We start from the raw sequence: 14746 nt of genomic DNA, 5'->3' as shown, positions 1-14746 counted from the left end.
CGATCACGATCCGGACGCGGGAAGGACAGGAATCTCTTGGACCACACTCATTGCAGTTATTTTTTAAATGATTGTTATCACGACTCAGTAGCTGTTACCATGGTTTGGGGGAAGTTGTCCGAGGAAGGAGGGCCTTTCCCTGGGCATCTTCCAATGCCTGAGGAAGGAACTCAAGTTCTCAGCTCTTAATTACCTCTGGCTGCGCTGCAGTAGCAAGGGGGAGAGAGACCGTACCTGGAAAAGTGTTGGGGGCGTTGAAATAACAAACGAGGAGTCGGCTGGGGGCGGGGGGCGGGGACACGCGCCCCCCAGAGAGACCCCGGGACAGGGATGGGGGTAGGGAGAGGAGACCAGACAACACTGCAGAGAGACGCGGCCTAAAGCCAAAGCGGGAGGAAAGAGAACAAAAGACGCCAGGAGAGGAAGTCAGGAAAAGTCGGGGATAAGGGAGGAGAAAGTTTGAGAAAGAGGGCGAGAAAGCAAGCAAGGACGGTGTAAGACAAGAGGAGACCGAGAAAGATAGGGAACTGAGAGAACTCGGAGAATTCGCGAACGAGGAGGAAATAGGAAGAAGGCGGAGATAGAAGCGGAGGGAAAGGAGGGAAGGAGAGAGCGGAGGACGTCGGAGAGAACAGAGGGACCGGGCTGACGGCGAGGCGGGTGAGGGGTCCCGGGAGGACGCGCGCGCATCACCTGCGTGGCGCCCCCCGCGCGCCGCGGTGCGGCCCGGCTCCCAGCGCCCGAGCGCCGCAGCTCGCCCAGCCTCCGGGAGGATTGGCTCCCGCCTCCCATTCATGTAGCCTGCGTGTGTGAGTGTGTGAGTGTGTGTGTGTGTGTCTCTCGCTCGCCCTCTCTGTGTGTAAGAGAGCGAGGGTGGGGGACGGAGGCAGGCAGGCGAGCAGGCGGGGAGGGGAAGACGAGGAGGGAAGCTATTAAACACACACACACTCACACACACACGCGCGCGCGCGCACACACCCCCGCCCCAACACCCCCCTCCGCACCCCCACCCCGCCTTCTCCAAAGCCTCGGGATTGCAGCTGTTTCATGTGGGCCAGCAGTGCTGGCAGGGACGCCGGCCGGGAGCGGCCGGGAGCGGCGGCCGGGCGTGCGCGCGCGGCTGGAGACTCGCTGGGGCTCCGCTCCCTGCGGGAGCTATTGTTGGTCTAGCCGGAGCTGAGCGCGGAGCCGGGACCAGCTCCTTCCTGGGCGCCCGCCTGCTCGGGCACGCGAAGCCCCGCCGCCTTGAGCGAGAGGAGCCACCCGCGCGGCGCCTCGCCTCTCTGCCGCCCTCCTCCTCGCTTCCCCGGCGGCGGCAGCCTGCAGCCAAGGTAAGGCGGCGCGATCCGCTCTACGGAAAAGCGCCTTTGGGGATACCGTGGCGGAGCCTCGCCTGCTCTCTCTCTCTGTCCTCTCGGCGCTCGTTAGCCGGGGAAGGGTCGGTGCAGCTCGCGCGGATGCTCAGGGCTCCCGGAGACGCTCGCTCGCTTCCCCGGTCCGCACCGGGGGAGGCAGCGGGGACGGCTGGGGTTTCCGGGGAGGCGAGTGGGTCTGGAGCCCCGAGCCTCTGCCGCGCAGCCCCCCGGAACCCCGCCGCAGACTGGAGCCTGGGAGCCAAGGCTAGGAGAGAGCCGCGAGGTTGGGCGCATGCCGGGGTTCGTCGGCCTTGCCCGGGTCCCCTTCCCCGCCCTGGCCCCAGCGTCCGCATCCCCTTTGCGGACCCGACCGCCACAGAGCCCGGCGGGCGCTGGAAGAGCCCGCGAGGCGGCGCCGGGCTCCCGAGCTGCAGCCTGCCCTGTCGGGCTAGCGCCGGCTGCGACGGCCCCGCGCGCCCTGCGGTTGGAACGGAGAACCAGGAGACGCGACCTCAGCCCCGTGCCCTCTGCAGCCGACGCGGCACCCCTCTCTCCTAGCCCGCCGCCCTGCAGCGGTGTCCATGTTCCCCTCGGAGCGAGCTGAGGCTGCAGCCCCTGGGTGGACACTCGGAGCACTCCCGTATATGTGTGTGTGTGTGTATCTGTGTGTGTGTGTGTGTGTGTGTGTGTGTGTAAGATGGCACCCCAGCTTCGGGGAAATGTGCTCTGGGATGAAATGTGATCACCGAGCTCCTTAGTCATTTTCCTCGCGGTTTAAAAATGCAGTCTATATTAGGAGCACTCGGGAAGGGGAAGGTGGTCGCGAGGAGTGTGTGTGTGTGTGTGTACAGGCAACCAGGGAATACAGTCAACTAGTAGGGTGAGGGTAGGTTCAACTGGTGAGTCCTCGTTGGCGGGGCAGTAGGGTGGGCTTTGCTGGCGGCTGCCCGCCCTTCTCTGCCCTGCCTCCGCCTAGGCGAGGTTGGAAAGTACTAGAAATTCAACTGCGTGGTCTGTAACTTTGGAAACTGGCTCCCCTTTCAGGGCAAGACGTTAAGGCGATTTGTATACATCCTGGTCCATGTGGACGAGGGTATTATTACTCGGTTGGGTTACGGAGTCTTCTTTAGAACCGCAGCAGCCCCCCTCTCGGTTCCGTACCCGCTCCAACCACCAGCCCTGGCGAGAAGATTTGTAGCGACGCGGCTATCTGTAAGCCACCCATGCGGCGAAAGCGGCGCCGGGAGGCAGCCGGAGCTTTGCCGAGTCCAGCTCGCACTCTTGGTGTTTTACTAGCCCGGGAGAGCGCCCTACCGCTTGCGGAAGGCGGTGGCGAGGGACGCTCGGTATTTGAGCGCAGGGCTGAGACGGTGTCCATGTGCTGAGCGGGCGGCCGCGCTCGCCGGGAGATCAGCTGAACGGCATCGCGGGCAATTACATAAACTGCCTCAGTGATTACCCGGAACCTTGATAGGAGCCCCAGGTTGGCGAAGGACAAGCCCGAAAGTTTGCTGGCTTGAGGAATGTAAGTACCGGGCGCTCCTACCCCGGGACCAGAGAGGAGAGCGACGCCCCGCATCACGGCGCCCACCCCCGCTATGGGCGTTGGGTGCCGATGCCACTGTCCCCCCAAAGAACCGCAGATCGAGGCAGGGGCCGGGAAAGGATCTGGGATTGATGGAGAGAAAAAGCCAGTCAGAACTCAGGATCCTTTGAGTTCGGAGGGACCAAGCCTCCACCTTGGGGGGTGAGGGAGGCCTTCCAAGGAATGCTGTATTAGGAAACTGGAGTTGTGTCCTAGGGGACCTTAAAGGCCCTCTTCTTTGCTTCTCCGAGCGCCTCTTCTCCATCTTCCACACGCAGTGCCTTTCGTGTGTTTAGAAACCTGCCCGCGATGGCTGGTCCCCCCTCGGAGAGGCCAAGCATCCCGGCAATGCAGGCCCACTCGGGCACGGGCTTGGAGGAAGAGTGAGTCCGCCAGCACTGGGTACCTATTCCTGGCTTCCTGGGCCAGGCCGGCGCGGATCCGATGGGTGCCGAGTGCGGCTTCCTCTTGCCTGGCGTCTCTGCCTCGCGGACGGCAGTTTGCTTCTGTTGTGTTTCTTCTCTGCATCTCGCTGCCTCACTTTGCCACCTGCAGCACGTTGATGGGCTTTGAAAGAGAAACCACAGTAGTAGAGTGTTTTTTCTGTGTGTGTGTGTGTGTTTTTTTTTTTTTAATCTTGTTTTTCGCCTGTAGAGGGATTAGGCGGCCAGACCTGGCAGTGTCCTGCAGATCTCTGAAGTCTGGGGCACAGCAGCTCTGAGCTACCTCCTCGCTCAGTCGTGGAGGTGGCGGCCTGCACGGATGGGAAATGTTTTGTTTTTCCCACATTCCAGCGTCCAGAAACCCCGCATTCCCTCCCCCGCGGCCCCCACCCCGCCAAAATCCCGGGTGTGTTGTCTGAGTGTGTTCCGCGCTGTAAAATAAATCCTCCCTCTCGCAGACCTGTGGGGCTGTTCGGATTTCCTGCCGCTGCCATGATCCTTAACAATGCGATTGCAAAGCTCGTGCTCGGCTGGGAAATATCCCCAGGTGCCGGCCGGCCTCGCCTTGACCTTGCTGAAGGCGCCTTTAACCCGGCTGCCGGCGGGAATCGGGCCGGGCCCGCGGAAGTCTGGGGAGGGGCAGAGTGTGCCCCGGAGGTGCTAGCTTCACCCCCGGGCAGGGTCGCCGCTGGGCCGCCGCGGGAAGGGGACGGGGCTCCGCAGCAACCTGTTTCCCTGCGCTCAGGGGCCACACATTCCTGCCCCTCGCCTCGGCTCTGGCCCCGCGTTACCCTCCTCCCCGCCCACCTCTGACCACCTCCAGGGGTTCACGGTGGGAGGCGCGGATCGGGGCCGGATCGCGCTCCCTCCTGTGACCCCCGGCGTCTGCCAGCGGTCCCCGGCATGGGGCTCCTGGGCCAACAGAGCCGCAGTCCGCGGGAGCTGGGCCGCTGGGTGGGCGGGGCCGGGGTGGGAAACCCGAGCCGAGATCTCCGCGTTCCCGGCCAAGTAGCCGCCCCCGGCACAGCAAGGAGTCCGCGCTGCGCATCTCTCCCCTCTCCCCGCCTTGCCCTCCAGCCTCACCACCCCCGGCGCGCTGCGGGCGCCCTGCCGCTCAGCTTCGCCGGGAGCTCTCTTCGCCAAAGTTACAAGAGATGTGTTTTCACAGGTGGTGGCGGTGGAAGCAAGTTTTATGTGTATGTGTGTGTGTGTGTGTGTGTGTGTGTGTGTGTGTGGTGTGTATTCGCGCGCACGCGCTTGGGAGGGGAGGAGCGCGGGAGGCCAGTCAAATCGCAAAAACCACATTCCTCTCTTTGTGGGCGTTATAAGGGGACGTTGAGACAGAATCCGTTTTCTCTGGTAACGGAGAGGATGGGAAGTCCTTGCGCCTGGTGGACCTGGACCCGTTGGAGCAGATTTCCCGAGGTGATCGTGTGTCTCCTCTCCACCGCGGTGCTTTGCGAACGTTTGAAGGTTTAGCTGTCCCCACGTTCCTCAGGACTTAGGACATAGACGTTCACATAGTTTTAGGGGACTGATTCGGGGAAGGTTTGATTCCTATCACGTGTCTTTCAGCGCGTGGGGGCAGGGTGCAAGTTGGTGTGCGGGTTCGCCAGGTCTGTGTTGGGGAAGTTGTCAGGGATGGAAAGGTTTTCCAGAGAGATCTCTTGGATTCATCCGTCAGCCTCCTAGTATCAAGCCCTCTCTTGAGGCCGGTGGTGGGCGGAATGCGGGCAGTAGGCCAATGAACCATCCTACTGGGCCGTGGGGAGAAAAGGGTCAGCCTTGCTCAGTGCGGGGCGCCAGAGCGCAGAACTAGGCCCCAACCCCACAGAGAACCACCAGAAGACAGTTGTGCAAGCGAATGGAATGACCTGGAATATGAGGTAGTGAGCTCTGTAGGAACACGTGTTGCCTTTGAAAGCTGGGTATCGTAGGAGGGCGGTTGGTTTGGATCTCCAAAGGCTCTCCTCCAGTAGATCTGACTCTAGATGGTAGGATCTCCTCCGTGGTTTTGTGGCAGTTAATTGAGAGGACGTGACTTTAACCCCTTAATTTCCTGGACGGGAGTCATGACTCTATGGCCTTAGGCAAGTTCCCTTTGAAACTTCAGCCCTCTTGCCTGTAAAATGGGAAGATACTGTCTAGTTTTCAGCGTTGTAAAGATTAAGGTCCGTAGAGCCTCTGACATACTGCAAGCCATTCACAGATGGTCATTCCCTCCCACCTCCTTCATGCCTTTACAACGTGGTGCTTTGAGGATGGGGGATGGGCAGGGAAATCAACCACACCAGAAGAACCAGCAATATTGCATCCACAGTCTATTTAAAACCAGCTCAAATGTTTGAAACAAAAATATCTTCTCTTTTCTTAGAAAAGTCATTTCCAGTGTTGTTAGAATTTCTCCCTCATTGAGTCCCTTTTTTTTTTTTCTGACGGAATTACATCCTCATGCAGATTGGCTTGTTACATAATCTGATATTTCCAGATCAAAAGTTACGGATAATGGGACAAAAAGGTGATTAAGAATTTAAGGTACTGTTGGATGACACAAGAAAGGGGCTCAGTTTGAGACACTTGCTCACACTCTTTAAGTGTATTACAGGTTGAAGGAAAAGGAGGCCTACTAAGCACATAGTACAGATCCTCACTGGGGACTTAGCTGCCTGTCTGGTTCTAACAGGTGGCTACCCTGCCTGGACCCCAGCCCTCCTGATGTTCCTGTCCCAGTGCACGCTTCCACATCCATAAATGCAGGTTTGATTCCAAGAGCCTAGCAACGTAAATCCACATCAATTTCAGATCTAAAGAGCTGAATTTTACCTGCTTTCTAACATGGTCTATCAGCCTGGCTTATTGTAACTGGAAACTAAATCACTCCATCTTTGCTTTGCGCTGAAAGACTGCTATAGGGGCCACTTTGAAAGTCACACATGCCCCAGTTCCCAGGGAACCACGTGTGCATGGATCCCTGAATTTATAGTTTTCCATAAGGAAGGCTGCTAATGAAACTGTAGATGTAGAGGCTTAGTCCTCTGTGGGTTATATATTTATTACTTTGTCACGATTTTTTTCTAACTTTTATTGTCTTTATTCTAATTACCAAAGTAATATATGTTCACTGCAGCAAAGTAAGACAATGCAGAGAAAAGCAAAAAGAAAATGTTTCACCAATTTTGGGGTTGTACCTTGTGACTTCTCTTTATGACTAGAAAAAATGAGATCATATTTACAATATTTTTAGTGCTGATTTTCCTTTCTTGATAAATCTTTCCATGTTATGACTTTTTCCCCATGGCAACATTTTTAATGGGTACATAGAACCTCAACATTTTAATACGGAATAATTTAGTAGAACAGTACACAAATTTTGACTTTTGGCTTATTTTTAGTTTATTTTTATTTTAGTTTTTTATTATTATCACAAAGCTGCAGTGATTATTCTTGTACACACTGGGCAATTTTAGTGTTTCCTTGAGATAAATCCCCAGAAAGCAGGATTGCAGGGTCAGAGGCATATGCCATGGTGAGACTTCTGTCACACATGAAAAGGAGTAGGGTCCCTTGTGATTTCTACTTCATCTTTTAAACCAGAATATGGCTGCTTACTTTGCAATCCTTTGCAGGCATGAGGGACTAGGTAGGAGAGGGAGGTAGGGGTGATAATCAGACCTCAGGCAGGGGATTTGCATAACTTTGAGCCTTTCTGCTAAACTGATAGGCAAATCATTTTTTCCAAGAACATTTTCCTTCCCTGGCTGTCTTGGAATCATCACTCTCTGTAACCCTTCAAGCCAGCAATGGAGACAAAATATGTAGATATGTGTCTGTATTGTAGGTGAGGCTGGCTCCCTGGTGAATGACAAACGTTCCTCAGAGAATTGAGTGTGTCTTTGCATTTGGATTCCCCTCTCCCTGCCTCCCCTTTTTGCTTCAGAGGCCTTAGAAAAGTTTACTAAAGAAACCACCCTAAGGTAAGCTTATCCCAACCCCACTGTCCACGGCATGGCATTTATTGGGACAAGCAGCCTAAAAGTCTCACTCTGTGATCCCTGGGCACAATTTAAAAAAAAAAAACAAACCTGCTTGCTGTTCCTAAAGTGGTAGTTGGTCTCCACTCTTGTCCCATCTTTGTCTGGGCCAGTTCAGTCCCCAGATGTGTTTGTCAGCCTTCCTTTGTCTTTCACGCATCAGATTTCTGTGACCCAGAAAAGATTTGTTCCCTTTGGTTAGATGACTCGCCCTCTGAAAAAGTATTATGTAGAGCCAGTGGGGGAAGTCCAGTCCTCCCATTTCCAAGGTGTCCCCAGGCTCAGCAGGAGACATCAGGAGTTCCTTTAGATCGGATGGAGAGATCTGATGGTGTGGTCACCATAAAGGAAACCCGCTTTGCTGGTCACAGACTCTGAATTCTGACAAGTGTTTAGATGCTGCCTTGATACTGACACACTCCACTTTCACTTGGGGGAGGTGAGGGAGTATTTTTGTCCTTTGCCACATCTCCAACATCAAATTGGGGCATTTGTTTCATTTGTGAAACAAAAAGAAAACAGGACATCAGAGCAGGATCTCAGAGCAAGTATGCCCTGCCCCCTCCTCCCTGTCCCCTGAGCCCTGCATTTGCTTTGCCAATGGATGGTAAACGTGGCCTGGACCTACAGTGAGGAAAGGGTGTAAGAGGCAACTGATTAATCATTATGATCATCAAGAACCTTAGGTTTTAAGAATGTTTTTCTCACAAAAGACCCCATTTTCTCGCTGTGGAATGATTGTTGATTTCTAAAAGTCTGATCTTTGAACTTTTTGAAAGTCAAACCAGAGACCTGGAGCCCACCCCTATGGCTTCGGTAAAACACTTGCCAATTTCTGAAATTAGTTTCCCTCTCTAGAAAACCAGATTGTGAGAGGAGAGTAGATTCGATGTTTTATAAATTCGTGCTTCTCAAACTTGAATATGAACACACATTACCTGAGAATCTTGTTAAAATGCAGGTTCAAATTCAGTAGGTCTAGAGTAGGTCTGAAGATCCTTAGGACCCAAGAATCTGCATTTCTGACCAACTCCCAGTGAGTACTTTGCTGCTGGTCCATGGCCCAACTTGGAGAAGCAAGATCTCAAGCTACCTCCTACTCTGACCTTATTACAGAAAGTAATAATAGTGACTGCTAGACATCAGGAGGAGCTGTCGTGTAGTCTGGTGTTATAAAGGACATGTCTGTTCTTGCCTTTTTTTTTTTTTTTATTTTATAAATTTATTTATTTTAGTTGGGGGCCAATCACTTCACAACATTGCAATAGTTTTTGCCATACATTGACATGAATCAGCCATGGGTTTACATGTGTTCCCCCTCCTGGACCCCCCACCCACCGCCCTCCCCATCCCATCCTTCTGGATCATCCCATTGCCCCGGCCCTGAGCCCTTGTCTCATGCATCGAACATGGAATGGTGTTCTGTTTCACATATGATAATATACATGTTTCAATGCTATGGGACGTTCTGGGAGAATAGCATTGAAACATGTTCTTGCCTTTTAAGTTTTGAGAATTGGCATCTTCATTTTCTCAGGCAGGCTGGGGAGGAACTTTGTTATCCTTCTCATCCTGTGGTTGTCCAGGAAGTGGAAGAATGGGGCAGGAACAAAACAAACTGAGTGCCTTCTGTATGTCAGGTAGCTGCTGTTACCACCATGATCTCTATGGGGAAACCAGCTCAGTAAAGCAAGCCATCTGTCCAGGACACACACCAAGGCCCAGCATTTGATTGTACACCTCTCTGACCCCCAGACCTTATTTTTCTTATAATGGCAACTTTGTAGCTTTCTAGAACGCCAGGTAATTAAAACTGAGTGCTTATTAGCAAAGTGTTTCCCTTTAGAGGTGCTTTTACTGGGCCTACTTTAAGAATGGATCCAGACATTTCAAAATTTGCATCATTGTCAGGCAAGCAATTAAAGTGCTTAAGAGCTTAAAAGCAATTTGTTCAAGTTGGTTAAATATCCGCCCTCCCCAATCTTGTTTGTATTATTAATTTACTCATCAAACTGAGACATCAAAACCATTGCAAAGGTAAATTTTAGTATCTTCTGATTGGTGGAACCTTTCAAACAAAAGGAATTGGCATTGACGAGATCCACGGTGGCAGGATCTGGTGCAGGGTGAGTCAGAGAAATCAGCCTTTTTTTTTTTTTTTTTTTTAGAAATCAGCCTTTTACTAAATAAACCAAGCCGTGCTTTGGCCTCTGGATGAGTATTGGTCGTTGAAACGTTTTATTAATGTACAATTATTCTGAGAACCAGTCAGCAACGCAGCTCTTTGCAAACATTCATTAGCTGATCTTTACATCACCCCCAGATGGCAGATAAATAGCATTAACCCTGCATCTGAGAGAACAAATGGACACCCAGTGATGAGGGTAGAAGAGGCAGACTCTTGCCTTGCAGGAAGGATGGCAGAGGTAGGTGGCACTGGGGGACTCTGTGAGTGTGTCACTCAGTAAATACTGGGTGGTACTCAGTAAATACTAGGTACTCCAGAGCTGCGCTGTGCAATGTGGTCACTAGTCACAATTTGAGTTCAATTTAATTAAGGTTAAATCAAACTAACAATTCATCTCCTCCATTGCACTAGCCATGTTTCAAGTGCTCAGGAAAGGCGAGTGACTACCATATCAGACTGCGCAGATACACATCATTTCCATCATCCCGCAAAGTTCTCTTGGACAGTGTTGGTCTAGAAGCTTGGGATCATCAGATAAATGCAAAAGTCCTTACCTCCTAAAACTCTCATGTAAATTTCCTAAAAGAATACCTGATGTTTGACAACCATTTTATAACCCAAGCTGTGGCTGAGTCCTTCTGGGTGGTGGGTAGGGACCCACTTCAAGTCCCTGTTTATCCACATACTCGTTCAATGACTAGAGGTAGGTTATTGAACGAGTATTTTCACACTCCGTGCCTCTTTGCAGATCCGTGCTACTATTTTTCACTTGCTAGCCAAGATTATTTGTCAGACAACGTTGGATTCTGGAGAAGATGCTGGGAGAAAGGTACTCTCCTTTGCTGCTGGTGAAAATGCAAATTAACCTACCCTTTTAGGAAAGCAATTAGGCAATAACTGCCAGTAGTCCTAGAAACACTTATTCCCTTTATTCCAGTATTCCGATTCTAGGAATCTAGCCAAAGAAAATAATCAGAGATGGGCAGAAAAGATGTACGAATAAAAATGTTCATTGCAGTGTTATTTATAATGGTGAGAAAAGAAGAATAGGAATTGGATCGGACAAGTGAAATATGGCAGAGCCAAGCAGTGGGATATTATACAAAGATTAAGTGTTGTTTCTGACATGTTTTTTGTGACATGGGAAAATGCCACAAAAAAAATTTTATGTTTAGAAAAATACCAAATGCTCTACTATTAAAACCCAAATGTATTTATCAAAGCAGGCATTTGTTGAAACAGAGCTAAGAAGAAATAGACAAGTTATTGAGGGTTGTAACCTGTGAATTAATAGAATTTTTTGATGATTTTGAGAGAATCATTTTAGCTTTTTCCTCTAAATTTTGCACTTTATTTTTTCTTTTGTTTTACTCGTCACAGTATGTGGGCTTCTCCCTGCAGTGGCTTCTCTTGTTGTAGAGCACTGGCTCTAGGTGTGTGGGCTCAGCAGTTGTGGTGCATGGGTTTAGCTGCTCCTTGGTATGTGGGATCTTCCCGAACCGAAGATCGAACTCGCGTCCTCTACATTGGCAGCTGGACTCTTAACTCCTGGAAACTGAAAGTGAAAGTGAAGTTGCTCAGTCATGTCTGACTCTTTGCGACCCCGTGGACTGTAGCCTACCAGGCTCCTCTGTCCATGGGATTTTCCAGGCAAGAGTACTGGAGTGGGTTGCCATTTCCTTCTCCAGGGGATCTTCCCGACCTAGGGATCGAACCCAGGTCTCCTGCATTGTAGGCAGATGCTTTCCCATCTGAGCCACCAGGGAACTACTGGAGTGCTAGTGAAGTCTGGATTTCTTTTTTATTTATTTTTTAACTGAACCAACCTGTAATGTTTGGCCACTGCGTGTCCCACTCTGCTCTCCCCAGTGCCGTGTGGTCAGGGACTCTCAGCTCTTCCTGTCTGCCCTTTCTAGCAGTTTGGCATTTCTGGCTTATCCTATCTAGTGTTTGTCTACCGTCAAGGCCGGGAAGTGCTTCCTAGCGTCCAACCTGAACTGCTCCTTATGGCTCCTGAAGTCAGTTTCTCTGTGTGTGCGCTCTGAGGTGGTTCTGACTAACCAGCATGGAATATTGGGAAGAGCATCAGCTTTGGAGCTGGAAAGAACTGGGTCAGACCCTGACACCCACTACCTCACTGTATGACCTTGGGCAACCTCCTGAGCCTCAAAGCTCTCATCTGTACAATCGGGAACACAGGCGAGCTCATCTCATATCGTGTGGCTGTGAGGATTAAGTGTTCATTCAGGAGAACACCTGGCACAGGTAAAGTAAGGAGGCAGGTGACTTCAGGGCCAGGCGCGCTGTGCCCTGGAGAACGTCAGCTCCTTTGTCTGCCAGGATCCTCTCTGGAGGTTTGCAGGGTCCCCACTTTCCTGATGGAGATGGGCGTCTGGTGGTGGCAAGACTTGTCCCCAACACAGGAATTTGGGTTTGCAGAGCTGGGACTTGGTGGAGTGTGGCCGATGCTGAGTCATGGGCCTTCTCAGGTACAGGCTGGCGAGCTCTGTTGCTGCCTGGCCTGTTTTCCTTTTGTTTTATCAGTTTCCCTGGGATGCACTTCATCCTAATCCTGTGTAAACCCCTCAATGTTTCCCAGCCGCGCGCTCCGTCCCTCTCAAGGAGTAAATAAAGCAGACTGTTCCGTTATTGCAGGATGAATGATTATAACAACAACAAAAAAAAGATGCTTAATTCAAAAGTAGCCCTGATAGAGTAACAGAGGAGGGGGTGCTCAGCCTGGAACTCCTTCCCAGGAGGCCCCCGGAACCCTGTGGCTCAGCTCACTTTTTTTGCCATCTTGTGAAACCGCTGCCTACACTTCCTGTCTTGGTAGCTTGTAAGAGACCCCAAATTTGTGGACAGCCCCACTACCAGTTGTGACACTTCATTTCTGTGGGACTTTGACAAGTTACTTAATGCCTACACTCCTTAGTTTCCTTATCCATAAGTTGGGGGTAATGATGATTATTTGGTAGGGTTGTTGAGAGGATTATCAGGAAAGAATGTGGCATTTTTGTGAGTCCTTATCATTGTTGAATGAGCATCTTTTTTTTTTTTGAGGGCCACCTGAATCATGAGTTTTTTTTCCTCCACTGTGGATAGTTCTCCCATGTACTTCAGTTAAGTGTTTTTCAAAGCCATGTAAGACAGTAATCAATTCCAGTGGACTTGGGGTTGAATTCTGTTTCTCACCTAGTATCTGTTTGAATTCAAGTCACTTCTCTGAGCTTTCAACATCTTTTCACTTCTAAAACGGAAAATAGAAGTCTCTACCCCAAACAGTTGATGTGGAATTGGTAAAGCTGGCTCAGTGCCTGACGGGCTGCGTCTTCTGTGTGAACGGTGGCTCTTGCCAGTGCTGTTTTTCCTTCCTGTTATCCCCTCGCCCACTTGGCTCTTGACCCTCTGAGTCTTGCTTGCAGAGTCTTGACTGAACTGTCATCATGGTTCAGCAGTGGACCTAGGTGTGTGTGTTGGTGGGGGGTGGGGGGGTAGGGGTTGCTGGGCAGGGTGCTGGGAGGGTTCACAGAAGCTTGTTTCTAGTTTTTGCAGGTCAGACTCTGAGAGGACCTACCTTGTGAAAACAGAGGTGTCTGTAGAAGGGGAAAAGCCAAGGGGCTCGAGATGTAGAGCGTGGTCCTGTTTTCTGACTCCAGCTCTGGCCCTTTGGCAGTCTGCCCAGCCAGGTCAGAATCATGTTCCACCTGCTTCTCCCAGCTGCTATCCCATGCTGGATTTTGAGTCCCGGCTCAGCGCCCTGCATGGTGGATCCCAGGCTTGACTGTGTCTCAGAATCAGCTGAGAACTCTTACCAATGCCCAGCTCCACCCCCAGAGCTCTCTGAACGGCTCTAGCTGGGACCCAGGCCACAGAGCTCTGCAGAGCTCCCCAACTGATTCGAAAAGTGTAACCCAGAGTGAGAAATGGTACAGAGTTATAGAGCCTCATGACATATTTGTTCTCTCTCTTCTTCAAAGAAGTGTTGAGGAATTTATGTATGAGGTGGGTGACCTAATTTATTTGAGCCGTGGGACTATGGATATAGCAATCAAGGCTTCTTTCCCACCCCTTCCCTGGGCCTTCTGGGCGAACTGGGGCATCTGGGTCAGAAAAGTAGCCCTCTCTCTCAGCCTGTCTTCTCGTTCCAACACAGTTGTGTTCTGAGTGCTGGGAAAGGCCTAGCCCTCGCTGGGGGATGTGGTGATATTGCTTTGACCTGGTTTTGCTGCTTTTATGTTCATTTCTGGGCAGAGCCCTATTAACTATTCATGCACGGCCCTCCATCCGGCCAGCGGGGCCTCGGGATTCCCTGGGTAGAGGAGGGAATGTCTGAGCCATTTCTGCTTCCTAGAGAAGGCTGAGATGGGAGGAGCTCTCCAGGGCTGGTGCTGGAGACTTGACACGACCTGAGGGCCTGGAGACCTTGCACATCTGGAAGGTTTGGGTGATTTTTTACATCTTTCAAATAATTACTGTTTTCTTGAGAAACCCTCTTACTTGAGATCATCTCAAACCCACCCCAAGCTGGGAAAACATGCTGTCTTCTGGAGAGGGCCTTTGAAACTTAACGTGCCTGGGCACTGCCTGGGGACTTGTCCAAGCATGGGCTCTGATTGAGTTGACGGGAGCGTGGGCCTGAGACTCTGCATTTCTAATGAGCTCCCAGGAGCTGCTGATGCTGTTGGTTCAAGGTCCACAGGTTCTATCTCCCTGTTCTTGCTCTCCGCTCTGCCTCATCTCCCCAAGCTCAGGACTACCACACGTGGAGTGCCAGGGCCTGTGGAGTCCTGTCAGATTCACACATCTCCTTGTTGGTATTGTGGTGGCCTCGGTGGGGGCAGCCACAGTGAAACAGTAGGCATAGTAGAGAGTGGTCATTTTCATGTCATAGAAAGATTGCAGTTTGAAGTCTTCCCAGGTCCTCTTCAGGCTTTTTTTTTCAGGTCCTCAAACTAATTAAACCTCATGACACATTGTGCAACAGGTAGCAATTTTTATTGCTAGGATAAATATTACTTTGAAAATTTTGTAACATTTATCCTGTTTTTATTTAATGTGATTTCTTTCTGATGATACCAGTAGTACATGTAAGCAATAGAAAAACATAAAAAACTTAACCCAAAGAGCAAATGAAAATGACC

The 14746-nt window shown here is 51.1% G+C and overlaps 1 protein-coding gene across 1 annotated transcript in view; it reads left to right on the top strand.

Moving 5' to 3' along the window:
• The first annotated feature begins 305 nt into the window (after positions 1-305).
• TENM4 (teneurin transmembrane protein 4) overlaps positions 306-14746 on the top strand; it is an 848025-nt gene continuing 833584 nt past the window's right edge. The window contains exon 1 of the mRNA XM_081537618.1: positions 306-1331. The gene's annotated coding sequence lies outside the window, so the exon portion shown is untranslated. The remainder of the gene's footprint in view (positions 1332-14746) is intronic.

The sequence above is a fragment of the Giraffa tippelskirchi genome, chromosome 10 (genome assembly GCF_054371585.1).
Source record: "Giraffa tippelskirchi isolate mGirTip1 chromosome 10, T2T-mGirTip1v1.2.pri, whole genome shotgun sequence".
Classification (NCBI taxonomy): domain Eukaryota; kingdom Metazoa; phylum Chordata; class Mammalia; order Artiodactyla; family Giraffidae; genus Giraffa; species Giraffa tippelskirchi.
This window is presented reverse-complemented; position numbering and strand designations above follow the sequence as displayed.